Source organism: Herpailurus yagouaroundi, unplaced genomic scaffold (assembly GCF_014898765.1).
Source record: "Herpailurus yagouaroundi ecotype Mexico unplaced genomic scaffold, PumYag 152352, whole genome shotgun sequence".
In the NCBI taxonomy this organism is placed as follows: domain Eukaryota; kingdom Metazoa; phylum Chordata; class Mammalia; order Carnivora; family Felidae; genus Herpailurus; species Herpailurus yagouaroundi.
The window spans coordinates 1-15,415 of record NW_024422915.1 but is presented as its reverse complement, the minus strand read 5'-3'; the positions used below and the strand labels follow the sequence as shown (position 1 = coordinate 15,415).

The window sequence follows — 15,415 nt, the reverse complement described above, 5'->3', positions numbered from 1 at the left end:
GACAGCTATTATCCTGAAAATAAAACCAGACACAGGCATTACAAGAAGAGAAATCTACAGATCACTGCCTTTCATAAACATAGAATTAGAAATTATAAACAAAGTTTGGGGTGCCTGGGTGGCTCCGTCGGTTAAGCGTCCAACCTCGGCTCAGGTCATGATCCCGCTGTTTGTGAGTTCGAGCCCTTGCCAGGGCTCTGTGCTGACAGCTCAGAGCCTGGCGCCTTCCTCGGATTCTGTGTCTCCCCGTCTCTCAGCCCCTCCCCTGCTCATGCTCTGTCTCTCTCTGTCTCTCAAGAATAAATAAATGTTTTAAAAAAAATTTTTTTTAAGAAATATAAACAAAATTTTAACAAGTAAAATCCAATAATACAGAAAATGACCAAAAATAGAAAACCCTATGTGATCTCAGTTGACATCGGAAAAAGCATTTGACAAAAATCCGACATCCATTCCTGATGATAACTCTTGGCAAACTAGGGATGGATGGGTATTTCCAACCTGGTAAAAGTTGTCTACAAAAAACTCCTACAACTAATATCACACTTAATGGTGAAAGACTGAATGCTTTTATCTGCGGGTAACTGGAATGAGGTACAAGTAGAAGACAAGCTATTGTTTTGGTACTAGACGCTAGAATAGTACGTGGAGGAAGTTGACTGTTTTTAACTGCATTGAAAACCTTTTTAGGGGGCGCCTGGGTGGCGCAGTCAGTTAAGCGTCCGACTTCAGCTCAGGTCACGATCTCGCGGTCCGTGAGTTCGAGCCCCGCGTCGGGCTCTGGGCGGATGGCTCAGAGCCTGGAGCCTGTTTCCGATTCTGTGTCTCCCTCTCTCTCTGCCCCTCCCCCGTTCATGCTCTGTCTCTCTCTGTCCCAAAAATAAATAAACGTTGAAAAAAAAAATTAAAAAAAAAAAAGAAAACCTTTTTAATAAGAGGAAATAATAAGCTCAGGGCAGTCATCTGCCAACTCAAATACGGTGGCCTTAAGGAGACTCTAGCCTCCGGCAGTCACAGGGCAGGCTAGGCTGAAAATCAGGCTCGGGATCAAACTGTAAACACAGCAGAGCCATAATGGTTACAGAGGAGACTGAATCCAGAGTCTGGATAGGTGTTCTAGGTCAAAGTCAAGGCCCCGATGAGAAAAAATAAAAGTGGGACTCTGAGATCTGTAACAAGACTATTTGAATGGATGGGACTGAGAATTTGGAGCCTCTAGACTGTCCTGAATCCAGTGAACCATCAAAAACAGCCCAAATCTCCTCCCTAGAAAAGAATATTCCTTTGCCCGGAAATTGAGCAGCAAAAGACCTTCCTGAAGCACATGACTTGCATGATGATACTTGTTCTCCTCTAGATTTGCTCCTAGCTACCCTGATTGATTCCAGGACAAAAGTCACCTAAATGGGAAAATATAGCCCGTGTTCCAGGATAAAGTTTACATACCAAAGGAATTGCAGTCCTGGATCATCAGTACTGTCAAAAACTGGGAAACATGTGGGAATAATGTTGAGGATAATGTGGGGTGAGGAGGCATAGGCTGGGTAAGGGAGAATTTATTTGACACGCGAGTTGGGACTCAGCGTTCGGACAAGGACGCCTGGAGCCAGTCCCAAGAGTTTATTGAGATGCCTCTTTGATGATTTGACATAAAGAAAATCTGGGTGCCTGGGTGGCGCAGTCTGGTTAAGCGTCCGACTTCAGCCAGGTCACGATCTCGCGGTCCGGGAGTTCGAGCCCCGCGTCGGGCTCTGTGCTGATGGCTCGGAGCCTGGAGCCTGTTTCCGGTTCTGTGTCTCCCTCTCTCTCTGCCCCTCCCCCGTTCATGCTCTGTCTCTCTCTGTCCCAAAAATAAATAAACGTTGAAAAAAAAATTAAAAAAAAATTTTTTTTAATTTAAAAAAAAGAAAATCTACATATAAGGAGGCAATGATACCAATTTCCTTTTCACACGATCAAGGAAAGGATCAGTTAGCTCAAGGAGGTAAGAAGTTAGAGCGGATTTACCCTACCAAGGAAGACCTGCGAAGACCTGAGATCAAGCTATTAATGATCCCCTAGTTAGAGGGGGAAATATGGAGACCGGGTGACAAAGAAAATTTTCCAAAGCCAACTCTCCTGCAAATACTGTCCACAGTAGAGGACAAGTTGTTGCAACTTGCACTAACAAAGGAGGAACAGTGCTTGGTAGGGAGGGCGCTTCAGGTTTTAGAGGCCGCAAACATAGCACATGGGAACACTTCTCTGACCCATTTGTCAGGTGACACAGAAGGCTCCCAGTCTTGAGTGGGTCACTGAGCAAGAAGGAACCCCTGCAGCAGGTTCAGGCTGCTTGGACCATATAACTCACCAGATCCTGGAAGATTCCGTGATGCTGGAGGTATCTTTGATGGATTAAAAATTGTGACCGGGGTCGGGGGAGGCGGGGGTTAGGAGATCCACAAGAGGGAAGTCATAGCACAGACCCCTAGGGCTCTGGAACAAGGCCTCTGCCTCCTTTTTGTTGAAAACAGGCAGGAATGCCCACCTGGGGGCCTCTCTTTTCTCCTTTCTTTATCTCCATCCTCCTCATTCTTCAAGGACCAGCCACTTTCCATTCTTTATAAAGCCTCCTCTGATGACTCCAGTTCAAAGAAGATTTTCACACCTGTGAATTCCCATCATCCTTACATCCCAAACCACCTAGTCTTGAATTTGCTAATGGTTCTCTGTGGGAATCACAACTGGTGTGATTTAAGCATCTGTAGCAAAGGGGGGCGCCCAGGTGGCTCAGTCGGTTAAGGGTTCCACTTCGGCTCAGGTCATGATCTTGCGGTCCGTGAGTTCGAGCCCCGCGTCGGGCTCGGTGCTGACAGCTCATAGCCTGGAGCCTGTTTCAGATTCTGTGTCTCCCTCTCTCTGACCCTCCCCCGTTCGTGCTCTGTCTCTCTCTGTCTCAAAAATAAATAAACGTTAAAAAAATTTTTTTTTTTAAAAAAGCATCTGGAGCAGAGCAGAGGAGAGAGAGGCCTTCGGCAGCGCTGATCAAAGCCCTCTGCCTGTATTAGTCGGCTGGGTCCGCGTAACAAAGTACCACAGACCGCGGGGCTTAAACCACAGGAATGTATCTTCTCACGCTTCTGGAGGCTGCAAGGCCGAGATCAAGCTGTCGGCAGGGTCGGTTCCTGCTGAGGTCTCGCTCCTTGCCGTGCAGAAGACCATCTTCTCCCTGTGTCTTCACACGGCCTTCCCTCTGCTTGTGTACTCCTAATCTCATCTTTTTTTTTTTTTTGATTGTTTAGTTATTTATTTTTGAGAGAGAGAGGGACACACAGAATTCAAAGCAGGCCCCAGGCTCTGAGCCGTCAGCGCAGAGCCTGACGGGGAGCTTGAATCCATGACCCGTGACATCATGACCTGAGCCAAAGTCGGACGCTCAACCGACTGTCACCGGTCGCTCAACTCAGCCACCTGGGTGTCCCTCTCCTCTTTCTAGGAGGACCACAGTCACGGTGGATTAGCACCCACCCTAATAAGCTCGTGGTAACCCAACCCCCTGTTTAAAGGACCCGTCTCCAAATACTGTCACAGTCTGAGGTACTGGAGATTAGGACTTCAACATGGGGATTCGGGGGACAGGAGACACACAGTTCAGGCCCTCCTGGTCTGACTCAGAACCACTCAAAGGTCATCGAAGGTCAGGAACGAGAAGAACCTTCGGGAGTGGAGCTGACCTACCTGCTCAACAGGGTCCCTTTTGTCCTTCCCGCCCAGGCTCCTGTCTCATGGGCGGTGCCTCGAGGCAGACATGGATTCGAATCCTGGCTCCTCCTCTTCTTAGGGTGGACACTTGCGAGTTTACTCAAGCTTCCTGGGCCTCAGTTTCCCCTCCAATGAAGTGAAGATGAGGCCATCTATGTCCCAGAGCCCCATAGACAGCTAGTACAAAGAACCCAGCTCACAAGCAGTGCATGCTGTTCCCGGCTGTTTCCTGGTCCCCAGGGCTGACTCCCCAGCTGACTAATGGCTGCTCATGACATTTGTGATGCTTACAAATATTTACATAGGATTTGGTTAACCTGCAAAATTTGACTTCAGCCTCAATAGGATTTTAACCTCCCAGGGGCAGCGCTCCCATCTGTCTGATTGTCCTCATAATTCCCCTGAGGACAGGACGTCGGGCAGATAGGCCTGGGGACTGGCTTGTGAGAGGGCATGCAGACTCCGAGGTCCCATACTTCTGTCCCCTTGTCACCAGGCATTAACTTCTGTCCCCTTGTCACCAGGCATTATCTCAGCCGCCACAGACCCATCAGGGAAATCCACCCTCCACCCCCTCCGCCCCGCGGTGCCAGGCGGTCCTGCCTCAGACTTTCAAATCAGGCCATTACTAATTGCTATTCACCGGGCTTCAGTTTCTCCGCCCTTATCTAATCAACACACAAACCCAATTATTCAACCAGTATTTACACAACCCTTCCCTCCAGAGCCTTCCGTCCTCCGGCTGCTCCCCTGGGCACAGAGCTCTGGTTTTACTTAATCAAGTGTCCCACGTAACAAGCCGTCTGCCCGTTAGTGTTGGCAGTTTTCAAAGGTGAGGGCCGGATAAACACGGAGCCTCTCTGCCGGAGCTGGGGCTCCGAGAACGGGGTGTCCTGAGCCCGCCAGAGAGAGCCTGTTACACAAAGTCACTCCCTCCGTGTCCAGGGCTCGCATGATTAGATCCCTGGCCGCAGCCCAGTCTTCCCTGAGGAAGCAACGCATGACGGACGAACAGGTCACTGGGTCACCTTCCCCCACGGGACAGCTCCCAGCACATAACACCCGGGGCCCAAACTTCACACCGAGCTCTTCACACACAGTCTCTATCATGCTGGTGCCCTAAGTTTGAGAACCACTAGGCTTCACGATCCCCAGGGTTGCCTTCCATCCGCGGACGTTCCCTGGCTTCGAGAGATTTTGATAAGGAGCGACATATTAGAGCCCCACCCACCCCGCCCCGGGCTCCTCCCTCGTCCCTCGGTGACCATCCCTGTGTGCTCTCCGGGGGCGTCTCCCCATCAGGTCAGATGGGAGGACACCAGTCACCGCTGGGTAAGGCAGGTGACCAGCGCCTAGCTTCCTGCTGGAGCTGCGGGCCCTCAGACGGCCTGAGGGGAAGGGACCGCATTCTGCCTCCAGAAGACTGAGGTGACAGGGCGGGTGCTGGCAGAGGTGGGGCAGGGCTCATCCCATCACATGCATGTTGGCTCTTACCCACAATATCCTCCAGGCCTAAAAGCGGGGAGAAGACATTTCTGCTCTGCTCGAGGTCAACAACCCACCAGACTTCATTCCAACAGCCTGGGCTGACCTCTGACACCTATCTAAAGTGAAATCTGAAGGTGAAAACAGGAGCTTTGGCGGGTGACTTTACAGGAGGCCCTCTCCTGCAGCACATCCCCATGAGGAGTGCCCTCGGCCCTTCCCCCATCTGAAAGGGTGTGTGCGAGTTCCAGAGGTGGCAGGTGTCCCGGCAGGGAGGCCTTTGGGGACCCTGGGCACTGGGGGAACTTGTGAGAGCAGCTAGGAGGTCCTGGGAGCTCTCCGTCCAAAAGCCCCGGGGGGACACACAGCAGGTGTAGCAGTGCCCCAACAGCCACAGCTCCTGATCTGGGTCAGGCCATGGGGCCGTGGTCAGCCACACCACTGAGGTGAAGACAAGATATCCCAGGGGAGTCCACGTGGGCCAGAAATGTAGAGCGGGAGACACAGAATCGGAAGCAGGCTCCAGGCTCCGAGCTGTCAGCACAGAGCTGGGCGCCGGGCTTGAACTCACAAGCTGCGGGATCATGACCTGAAGTCGAAGCCGGACTGCTCCGCGGGATATACAGCAAAGTTCCAGAGAATGGCAATGGAGGCCAGGGTCAAAGTGTTCTTTTGCCTGGAACTGTTCTCTGGGTTCATCTCCTGCAGGAAGCTCGTGGAGACCGAGGTCAAGGGTACGATTCTGGATCCTGTGCAACAGGCACAGTTCCAAGCAACAGCTGCTCTAATTTCCCAACACACACGAAGCAATTTCTTTTAACTCATGAATTTGCAAAGCGACAACATAATAAGGTGAATAGAATTGAATTCATGCTATGGCATAAGTTATCGGTAGGTTATTAAACCATTACGTTAACCCTAAGTATGGAAAGCTATAGATGTACATCAACTTCAAACCCTGCACGCACGTAACTGCACTGTGAGACTATTACTAACGTCCATGGCCCTGGTCCTCAGCCAGTGGCCTGGCCCCGATTTGTCTGAGTGCTTCACTCTAGTCACCTGGCTCTGTATGTCACCACCTCTATGTCCCAAGCTAGTCCAGGCTAGCCTGAGTCAGACTTGTCTCCTCCCTGAGTCAGCAGGGACAGGTGACTGCAGAGACACTCCATCGCCCTTGCTCAGAGTTCAGCTGGAAAAGTGTAGAACCTTCCTACAAAAGGTAGGACTGCATCCTCAAAGCTGGATTGCTCTCTGGCCTCTGGCGGTCCCCTGTGCCTTTGCAAAGGATAAAAGGCCTGGACGTTATGTTTCTTTGTACTTCCTGAGTGTTCCATGAACCCCTGTGACATGCTCACTGCTGGAGAAAAGCCTGTGACAGGAGGTGGTAGAAAGAGATTTCCAGGCCTTGTGGGCACCCAGAAGGGGAAGTTGCCCCTTTCACTGAGGGATCCCTGGACACCCCTTGTGCCCATGATAAGCCTTCCTCTCCATGATGATTTCCGGTCTGTCTCTCAGTATCAAATCCCTCCACCCACCACCCCCAGGTATAAAGCCCGGAGCTAAAAAGCAACCAGGAGGGATAAAATGCTGCCTCACCGAGGTTATGGGTTTACCATTTTCATGTTGACTGTGAAGTGTCTGAGACACACAAAAGAATAAAATGGCTAGCCAGACTGCTTGAGGAATAATCCTAGAGAACCATACGTACCTAGTAACTGGGTTTCAATAAGAAGGTCCCCTTTGTTTTGTTTTGGCCAGTACTGTTTTCCTCTAATCTTTCTAAAAGGTAAGCAAGCATCATGGTATACAGGAAAATAAATGAGGTTGTTGGATGGGCACCGGGAGACCTGATGTTTTGTCCAGGTTCTATAATTCTCTAACCATGTCTCCCAGAACAAGAGCGCTCCGGGCCTGAGTCTCCTTGACTATAAAGCCAGGGAGCTGGATTAGATGATTTTCAATGCCCCTCCCACAGTTGTGAATCTGTAGTTCACTTTCCTAGCAGATTAAGTTTAGGATAGAGGACCTTTGGTCATTGAGAGTGGTGCCACATGGCCCAGGAGCCCTGGGTGGGTGAAGGGGTGGGCAATGGGTTTCCCGCCATGCCCAGAGGAAGTTGCCAGCTAGAGGGAGTTGGAGGTGGGGAAAGGGTGTCCAGTCCCAGGGGGTAGGGCTCTGGATTCTACCTCCCTTCAACCAGGGCCACCCCACTTACACTGTTTTCTATTTTAAAATAGTAGATTAGCTCCTGTTTAACCAAGAAGTTATACTACAAGAGGCACCTGGGTGACTCGGTCAGTTGAGCATCTGACTCTTGATTTCAGCTCAGGTCATGATCTCACAGTTTTCTTTGTGGGTTCAAGCCTCACATTGGGCTTGGAATTCTCTCTCTCTCTCTGCTCCTTCCCCACTTGCTCTCGCTCAAAAATAACAATAATCATAATAATAATACAACTTAAAAAAAAAAGAAGTTACACTACAAAAAAAAAATGGTGCATAAAGGACACCGATGTTGGAGATCTTATTCGATCAACTGAGAACCTGGAAATCACTCTTCCTTTCTTTGTTTACTAAATGCCTAATATGAGCTGGTTTTCTTATCAATTGCCCTTCTCTGCAAAAACAAACAAACATAAAAATATCGTGTAAAAAAGATTTCAACCAATTGGGAGAATCTGCTCAGTTGTGATTCTAGCAGCTAGGGCCTTCTCTGTCAAGGCTAGCAGCCTTGAGCATATTAAGGAGAGGCTGGGCTGCTTTCCACAGCAGCCTCTGGTTGCCCCGTGGAAAAATGACATGCCCCAATGCAAGTAGAAATGTCTTTCAGCGGGGATTGCCTCCTGCTCCTGTTTTTTTTCCAACAAAAACTAGGAGAAAACAATTTGTGCTTCTGCGTGAAACTCTGATATGCCTCCCTCGATAATCATGCACTTCCTGAACTACACAGCACCTACCCCAGTGGCAATACCAGATAAAATGAGAAGTATTCACCGGACGTCTGAATGAGGATTTTGCTGATGCCCTGAAGACTTCCCTGTGTTATTTCTTTTCATTTCTCTCTTCTTCCTCCCTCTGGCCTCCTGTCACCTCTCACTGGAAACTGCTGCAAGGACCTGAGTCTTTAGAAATTCAGTCTCAGCAGCCTTTGTGCAAAGGCTTCTGGTAGAGTCTTTTCTCTCAAAGAGCTTTAAAGCCATTTGACTTGAAACCTTTCCTCTCCTCTCCAGTTCTTTCCAACTCTCTTGCACCCTGCAGCTGCCCTAAAGCCTTCCCACTCTCTGAATGTCTCATCCTTCACCCTGCTATCTCAATTACAGCCCCAAAACATGAGCCTGCCCAGATTTTCCATGAATCAACTCTTGATTATATACATGGACTTAACCTCGTGATCAGTCACCTTAAGCTTACACTTCCCTAGCAGATACCTCCAGAAGTTTAGTGGCTTCTAACATCCAAGGCTTAATTCTCATTCATGTCAGAGCCAAAAGGGTTGGCTTCAGCTTCAGCCTGCTCCAGGTTGCCAGGAATCCAGGATTGAAGGTGAAGGAGCAGCCCCTCCCTGGCACATGCTGGTCTTACAGCAGAGGGAAAAGAGAGATGGTGTACCCATGAGTGGCTCTTAAGTCTTCTACTCAGAGATGGCTCCATATTGATCATCCCATTCCAGAGCATTCCACAGGTAGGAGCCAGCAATGATCTCCAGATTCAGTCTATGATGCAGTGGAAGGCTCATGGCAAAGGATCTGGGAATCGGTGACTGAAGACGGTCGCTTGGCCCAGAGGGCTCAAGTTGTCCATGTGGGCACCCTGCCCCAACCCACCCCATTCATCCATCTACCTGGGGTCTGGCTAGTTGTCAGAGAGTAAATCTGAGAGCAAACCAGACTCAACAACTCTTCATGTTACCAAGAAGACACGCACCCTTCTCTCAATAACTGAGATCCCATTTGCCCGAAACTAGTGGCGGGGACATTCTTTTACAGGCCAAGTTCTAGAAGCAGAGCAGGCTACTTAAGTGTTTGGCTGATCTGCTGCCCAACTTTCACTGGATTTTACGGGAAGCTGCTTTCATGGAGACGAAATAGAACAGTGGTCTGCAGTAAGCCAAGGAAGAGTTCCTTCAAAGTAACTGATCTATCCATTTTTGTCTCCATGCCACAGTTTTGTCATCCTTTACTCAGGAAAAAACATGCTAAGCAGTTCCACGAGACAGTTAAGGGAAAAATGATTGTGCAGCATTTTGGGGAAATGTATCAACAAGTGAAAATATCAGCAGATTTGCTGAAGGAGCAGGGAGGGCTGCCCTCTTCAGTTGAGGAGACAAGTCCTTGACAAAAGAGTTCGAAACTCCCTGATAAGCATTTTGTTGAAGAGGTTAAGTCTTTATCTTCTCCCAACAGAATTAGAAACCACCCTTTTTTTGTCTGTAATAACAACTCTGGTGCTTAATCAGCAGTTGTGTAGGGAAAAAAAATTTGTGTACTCGAAGTCTGGTAGTCCTCCGTATAAAGGACAGCTGAAAATTTCCAGAACGTCCCTGTCTAGGAAACACTTCCCTTTTTCCCTCTGACCAGATATCCTGAGTGGATCATCTGATCTTCACAGAAGGAAGAAAATGATACAAAGGAAGAGATTCCTTCCAATAAGGAAGCTTTGCCCAGGAGGTCACTTCAAGTGAGGTAGATGGAAAAGGAAATCACTCCCGTGCCATCCATGTTGCTGCAAATGGCCCGATTTCATTCTTTCTCATTGCCAAGTAGTGTTCCATTGAGCATACAAACCACATCTTCTTCATCCATTCGTCAGTTGATGGACATTTAGGCTCTTTCCATCAGTTGGCTATTGTTGTAAGTGCTGCTATAAGCAGAGAAAGACAGATACCATATGTTTTCACTCATATGTGAATCCTGAGAAACTTAACAGAAGACCATGGAGGAGGGGAAGGGGAGAAAAAGAAGTTATAGAGAGGGAGGGAGGCAAACCATAAGAGACCCTTAAATACTGAGAACAAACTGAGGGTTGATGGGGGTTGGGGAGAGGGGAAAGTGGGTGACGGGCATTGAAGAGGGCACCTGTTGGGATGAGCACTGGGTGTTGTATGGAAACCAATTTGACAATAAGTTATATTTAAAAAATAATAAATAAATAAATAATACTGTTAAACTCTAAAAAAATAAAATAAAATGTTTGTTTTATATCAAAAAAAAAAAAAAAGGACAAGTAGATCACTCATCAGATGGAAAAGAGAGAGACAAAGACACACACACACACACACACACACACACACGGAGGGAAGAGACAGACAGAGGGAGAGAGAAAGAGGCTTGTTAACCCTGCCTGGCTCTGCTTCTCAGAGATGCTCCAAGTGTCCACACAAGTTGAGCTCATACTCCACTGCGTGATACCTTCAGTAATGGCCGTCTCCTCCCATTCTAAGATTGTGTAAGTTAAGATCATGGACAGGGGCACCTGGGTGGCTCAGTCGGTTGAGCGTCCGACTTCGGCTCAGGTCACGTTCTCACACTCTGTGAGCTCGAGCCCCGTGTCAGGCTCTGTGCTGACAGCTCAGAGCCTGGAGCCTGCTTCAGGCTCTGTGTCTCCCCCTCTCTCTGCCCCTCCCCTGCTCAGGCTCTGTCTCTCTCTGTCTCAAATATAAATAAAAACATTTTTTAAAAAATGTTTAAAAAAAGATCGTGGACAGTTTATGGGCCTTCCCATATTCATCATGCAAGGTATGTAAGGAGTAACATGCGTGGTTTCCAGTCCCTCTGCCTGGCTGCCTGGGGATGCTAATTATCACAACCCCACCTTCTAGCAGCAGTATGTTAATCAGAATCACAGCCTTCAGATGCTAATGCTATGGCCTCCCACTTTTTCTAGGAACAAGCGAAATGAATGAGCCCAATTTGTAGCATGAAAATGTGAGGCAACTTCCGTAGATGGAGGCGCTTGGGAGGTGGATGGGAGCATCACTGCAAACGTGAAGCAGGAAAGACATCATTTCTTGGGCAATGAACTTCAGTGAAGCCTTATTATTAGGAAGGTTGTGTTTATGCCCCAGTGTCGATGCAGGTGGAGACAGGCCTGCAATAGAAGCAATGCTCCAATATGGAAGGATATGAATACTCAATCTAATTTGATATAAAATCTCAAGTTGTTTTTGTCTTTCTTTTCCCACCTCACATGTGACACATTCTGGGATGGGCAGGAGGGAGAACAATCTTTCCCAGAAAGTGCACAACAAGCAGCTGTTTCTGAGTAGAGTCTCTTGACAGCAAAGAAGGGAGGAGTGATTTCTTCTGTTGCTAATGACTCATAATCTTGTTTTAAAGGCTCTTTCTGATTTGGTCATCATGGGTGTTTTGTGAAAGAAAATCCTGGAAGATGGCTTTAGTGTGCGGGAGAACAAAGGATCCAGGCAGAAGGTGAGGAAGGGACTGAGAAGTAGAGAGAGACTCCAAGGGACTCTGTGACCATGGCAAGAAAGAGGTCGGAGCGCAACACTAACTCAGCATGTGCAGCAAGGGAAGGCCCATCTGGAGGAGTGCAGTTTGAATGCCCAGGAGCTCCTTCAACTCAGGGGTCTACACAAAGAGACCCAGACTTCACCTTGCCATCACAGTGCACCCCACCCAGCCTCATATCATGATCCTGGCTCCACACACCCCACACACAGGTTCATGCATGCGCGCACACACCGTGATGCCAAACGGTCTTCTGGCATCATGCAGGGTGGTGGACAGCAGTTCAACCTGTGCTAGGTTGAGCTGAACAACATGTAGAATAGTAAGATATCAACACACCCCAGGAATCAGAATTCCCTAAAAAAAAAAAAAAAAAGGGATTTTGTGATTATCTGTGGTAAAGCAAGTTTGAGGAAAACTATGTACCGTGATCTCTACCTAAGATCGTGTAATGTCATGGGAACCAGCCGCCAGATGGCTCCCAAAGATCACCTTCTTGTCTGGCAGATCGTCTGGGAGAAGGTGGCCCCCATGCCATGAGGACACACAAGCCGCGCTGTGGGGACACACACCTAGAGAAGAACTGGGAGCTCCCACCAATAACCAGCACCAACTTGCCAGTCAGGTGAGTGAGGCATCTTGGAAGTGGCTCCTCCATCCCCAGTCGAGCCTGCAGATGATGCAGCCCCACCCAACATCTTAACTGCCACTTCATGACAGACCCTGAGCCAGAACCACCCAGCCAAGTTGCCCGCAAACTCCTGACCCACGGAAATTTTGGGCACCATTCGACATTTGCTGTTCTTAGTCACTAAGTTTTAAGGCAATTTGGTACATAGTGATAGACAATTACTTCAAAAATGTATTAACATATTTTAACCTCAGAAGCTGTCCTGCATGTTTTTAACTGTATTTTGCTTTGTTCGACTCAGTATTTTCTGAAGGCTTTAGTTATAAAACAGTTTCTTCAAAGAATGCTTTGTTAACATCTCAGGATATTAGAGTTTCACAGAGCATAGTTTGGGAAGATTCAGGCTAGCTGTGGTTGTTTTTATTAAATAAATTAACTCACATACACTTCATGCAATAGTTTAATGCCAGATAAATTATCTCTAATGAAAAATATTTGGGGGCGCCTGGGTGGCTCAGTCAGTTAAGCATCTGACTTCAGCTCAGGTCATGATCTCAGTTTGTGGGCCCGTGTCGGGCTCTGTGCTGACAGCTTGGAGCTTGGAGCCCACTTGGGATTGTGCGCCTCCCTCTCTCTCTGCCCCTCTCCCACTCATGCTCTGTCTCTCTCTCTCTCTCTCTCTCTAAAATAATAAACATTTTAAAAATTTAGAAAAACATAGTTGAAGAAAAACTTAATTCTAATTTTAGAAACAAAATATATGCATTTAGGTAGATCACCAGTTAAAGGAATGCTAAAGAAAAATTTTGTCCAGTTAGCACTTTGAAAATAGGAAGGCTCAGGGCGCCTGGGTGGCTCAGTCGGTTGAGTGTCTGACTTCAGCTCAGGTCACGATCTCACGGTCCGTGAGTTCGAGCCCCGCGTCAGGCTCTGGGCTGATGGCTCAGAGCCTGGAGCCTGCTTCCGATTCTGTGTCTCCCTCTCTCTCTGCCCCTCCCCCATTCATGCTCTGTCTCTCTCTGTCTCAAAAATAAATAAATGTTAAAAAAAATTAAAAAAAAAAAGAAAATAGAAAGGCTCTTCCAACTTCATCATTTTTTCATGTGTTGGTATGTGTAAAATTGAATTTTATTTTTGTGGCTCTAAATTATCTGTAAGATGTGAAAAATCCCTGGCCATTAAAAATGTTAACCCCAGTTACTGGTCAAAATAGGGCAACTGAGCTATTTGTTGTCTTAAATAATTTGGTGGTCTTAGAGGATGACCTTCATCCTGGAGAAGAGGGGCTAAAGAAAAAGTGACTTGCCAGAGCCCCCAGGTATTGGGAAAGTTAGGAGAGAAACACTGAGCCCCCATTTTTCTCCACCATTCTGCACTACCACAGTGGAACCACCCAGAAAAACTGCATCTCATGACAACCCATCTCCTTTCTTAAGAATAAGGGGGCTTAACCCTGAGATTAGTTTCAAAGAACTGCAGGTAAGAGTGGCTTCAAAACCCAGAGCCTAAATCACTTGCCCAGGTTGCTTCCCATTGAAAAGCTGAGGCACCAGAGGACCGTGAGCTCTGGGAGGCCCCTCTGAGCCAGGTGGTGAAGTGCCCTTGGTGTGGGTTCTGGCCCTGCCCGTGCCTGCGTACAACTTTGGTCATGGACCTCTCCTGAGCCTCACTTTCTCCCTTTCTAAATATGGACAATAACACCAGCTCACAGGACTCTGAATGGATTATGTGAGAGTGGGAACACCGGGTGCTCTGTTCACCTCCGATCTCCCTTCTTCTCCACCACACTGCTCTGCCCACGTGTGTGGTCTTCAAGAGCCACTCAGACATGAGCTAATTCTAGTACATTAGTGACTATATACAGCAAGAGAAATGCCATTTATTAGATCAACTGGGGGGAGATTTTTTCCTCACTAAAATGGGATTTTGTGCTTTATAAAAGGATTCACTTAAAATAGCTTATTGCTTTAAACAGAGAGCCCCTCCTTCACACATTTATGGACAATTTACCACTTAGGAAACTAAAAAATGAAGTATTTGGGGGTATTTGATGATCAATTAGAAATGAAACAATTCTGTCAGCCAAAGGTGAAATATTTATGAAAAATACATACACATCATTTTTTAGGAGTAGTCCTACTACAAGCAGCCAGTCCAACACAGATGCACCTCCATGGTGCTCAGCATCAAAGACAGCCTCAGTCCAGTGCAGAAAGGCAGAGGCAGGGCCCTGTTCCCTTATGTTCACCAATATAGGGCCAGTGCCTTGCTAACCAATCTTAATGTAGTGGTGAAAAATAGTCTATAATAACCTTGTCAAGAAGTTGGTTCCCATAATCTCCCTAGCTTGCTTCTCAAAGTCTTCTCATTCAATAGAACTCATGACTGTTTCATGTAAAAACCCTTCTTCCAATTTCAATATGTTGCCCATGAAGATTCCACAGGGTGTACAAAGCAGGAGACTCACTGGCCCCTGGGGACCATAGCCATGAAGCTGCCGGGCATGTAGGCCCTTGCCCAACCCCCTCCACTGGCCACGGGCCAACTCTGCTCAAACCCAGGCTTGATGTCTTCCCAGGTTGCAGCAAGGAGGAAGACCCCAGCTGAAATTGCATGCGGGTTACAGGCCCGTTGTAGCCTAGATTCAGAAGACATGGACATAACAGTGGATGCAGCAACCACCCCATGTTTCCCTTAGCTCTGAACAGAAGGTTCCACAAGTGCTGTGGACAGAAGACAAAAGGCATATGAAGAAAAACCACCGTCTGTGTCCTCAAAAGTGTAGTGTGGAAGATATGTCTAATACATCCACCACATGGAAAAAAATTCAGGGTCAAACTTGGTGCCCACAGTGCACTAGGACTTGATTGTTATGCAGCTAGAGAAGTCAAAGAAGCTTTGTGAAGAAGGTAGATCGGGATGGACTTTAAAGAACGGTTGGTAACAATGACCATAACCATGAGTCCTTCGCATTTGCCTGTGCAAGGTGCTTTGCATGTGACTCTCCACCATGTCACTCTTCTGTCAACACATGGAAATTTCTATTAATATTTTCATATTATATGAGGTAACTCTGACTTTCAAGGTTAAA

The 15,415-nt window shown here is 47.6% G+C and overlaps 1 long non-coding RNA gene across 1 annotated transcript; it reads left to right on the top strand.

The window, feature by feature from the left end:
- The first annotated feature begins 4,585 nt into the window (after nt 1-4,585).
- On the top strand, nt 4,586-12,389 carry LOC121026731 (uncharacterized). Its single transcript, XR_005788431.1, has 3 exons — nt 4,586-4,756; nt 11,562-11,654; nt 12,201-12,389. It is a non-coding gene; the product is annotated as an uncharacterized LOC121026731 (long non-coding RNA).
- The last annotated feature ends 3,026 nt before the right edge of the window (nt 12,390-15,415 follow it).